Here is a 2,789-nt window from a genome sequence, read left to right on the forward strand (position 1 = left end):
AGCAATCTATATCTGAGCCACCTTCCCAGCGCTTCTCCGTTTTTTTTTTTTTGCCAGTCCCAAGATTTGAACTCGGGTCCTAGGATCTCAGGATGGACTGTGGGTCCAGATGCTGCACCCCAGCCTAGGATGATAGAAGCTGAGGCAGAGTTGCCATGAACTGAGTTCAAGCCCTAATCCTGGCCAAAAGAAATTAAGGGTCTTGCTTGGAATTTTGATCATTTTTCTGGCAGGTCTGGGATTTGAATTCAGGGTCTAGGTAACTCTGTGGCACTGTGGGGCAGAGGAAGCTCACTATCATTGAAGACAAGAATTTCAGCCCAGTTTCCAGGGACCAAATTCAGCCCCAGCACTGATAAAAATAATATTCATATATGAGATCTATTTACATACATGGGGTTACTCCATATGACATTTATTAACCTTATGTTTTATTTTAGTTTATTACATATAAACCATTTATCATATTTATTACATATTATCACATGGATATATTTGCATGTGGATTATACATCACACTAAGACCCAAGACTTTCACAGAGAAGGAAAAAGTATGTGTCAAAATTGGCTTCTGACTCCACATATAAAATTGTGGCCATGCTGGGATTTGAACTCACAGCCCACAATGCCGAACTTATAAATGGGTCAGTTGTAGAACAAAAGCCTTTGGCAAACTGAGCTACCAGCCAGTTCTGAGAACCTGGGAACAAGCCATAATTGTGACTGATATATATAGATATAGATGTAGATGTAGGTATAGATATAGATGGTTAGATAAATAGATAGATGTGTAGTTTGCAATATATATAAGAGAGAGACAATGTGAGGATATTAAATTATATATATTGTGAATTATTATTAAATTATGCCCCCATTTAATGAAGTATAATGGTTGAATATTTATTAAAGCATTAATGTAAAAGTAGTCAGTATTCTTTAATTGGGATAATCATACCATGGTGCTAGAATGAAAGACATAATCCACTACTTTTTTATATATCAATATGAATGGAATGTTATAAAGTAACAATTACATTAGTAATGTATGACTACATTATAAAATTTTACACAATAATTATAGTACAATGACTAATTTGCAATTAATATTTGTTATGTATTCAACCATAATACTTAAATAAAGTAAGGGATAATTTATCAATAATTGGTAGTAGTGTATATATAATTAAATAATATACATGAACTAACTGCAAATTTAATTGTTATTTTTATAACATTCCATTAAGCATTCACATGAATAAGAAAGCTTTCCTCAAGATCTCCCTCCATGTGTAGGTGCGAGTCCTGGCACTTGAACTCAAGGCCTGGGTAGTTTACTTCGAAATGCAAACCATTAGAATGACACTGTGAAGATTTCATTTTGTCACAATGAACAAAAAGAACAAGAAGAAAAGAAAGCCAGGGGTCAGAGGTTCCTGCCTATAATCCTAGTTCTTCAGGATTATGAGCGGTAGAGAATGCCAGTTTGAATTTAGCCAGGACAGGAAAGTCTACAGCACTCTTACTTCTGAGGGATCACAGGAATAAAAGATAGCCATGAATGGGGTTGTGACTAAAGGGCAGAGGGCTACCCTTGAGCAAAATGAGCTCAAAGACAGTGCTTAGGCTCATAATACAACCCCCGGACCTGCCAAAAAAAAAACAAAACACAAGTAACTCCATGTCTCCCCTTGTATGTATGCATGCATTTCTATCTGTGAATGTCCAGAGTCCCTATGATGAAAGGCACCCAGCTAGGAAATTTGCTTTAAATAGAATGATTTCTTAGCACAGAGAGTGTTTACAAGACAGTGCATGTTCTGGGGCTCTCCTCACTGTTCTCAGAGGAGCCTGAGGTTTTCTCCACACCCCAGGCTGCTGGAGAAAATCTGCTTCATTGTTGGAACAGGCAGACAAAAAGCCTCACTCCTGTACAGCTGTGTAACAAAAAACTCCATCTAGGACAATTAGTGAGGAGGAGTGTGGGCAGGCTCTGAAGGCTAGGAGAAAAATTCCTCTTTGTACCCCAAGCTATCACTCTCCCCAGTGCTTTGTTTTGACAGGAAGCCTTCATTTGTGCCACCTCCCGTGGCAGGCCAACTTCCCTGTACTTATCCTGTCTTTGTTATACGATGTTCCAGTGTTGAAATAACCTACTACAATTAATTCAACGGTCCTTCTGGCAGACAAAAAGGGAGCTGACCCTAATACAATGATTCATTATTGGCAACAGTGCCTTCCTAGATTTCTGGAAGCTTGCTAAATCCAAGCATATGTCTAATATCACAATGCTTCCTGTTATTTAGGGCTGTTGAAGCTCATCAGGTTTTGAAACCTTTTACCTCTTCTAAATGGGCCCTGGGTGGCTAGGTTTTGGGGTTGAACACGGGGCCTGGGTGCTGACCATGAGCTCAGAATTTTACCATTTGCTATCACAGCTTCAATTCTGGTATCTCTGTGTGTGTGTGTGTGTGTGTGTGTGTGTGTGTGTGTGTGTGTGTGTATGTGTGTGTGTGTGTGTGTGTGCCTGTGTGTGCATGTGTGTGTGTGCATACACTTGTCCTGGAGTTTGAACTCAGGACCTGAACACTGTACCTGAGTTTCTCCTGTGCAAGGATAGCACTCTACCACTTGAGCCACAGAGCTACTTCAGGCATTTTTCTAGTGATGTTTTACTAAGGAATCAAACCCAGGGATTCATACCTGCAAAACACTCTACTCCTAAGAAACAGTCCCAGCACTGCACTTCAAGTTTCTTTCTTTCTTTTCTTGAAAGTTGGAGGAATTGAAGT

This window comes from Dipodomys merriami, unplaced genomic scaffold (assembly GCF_024711535.1).
Source record: "Dipodomys merriami isolate MVZ:Mamm:240054 unplaced genomic scaffold, mDipMer1.0.p SCAF_1020, whole genome shotgun sequence".
NCBI classification, from domain to species: Eukaryota; Metazoa; Chordata; class Mammalia; order Rodentia; family Heteromyidae; genus Dipodomys; species Dipodomys merriami.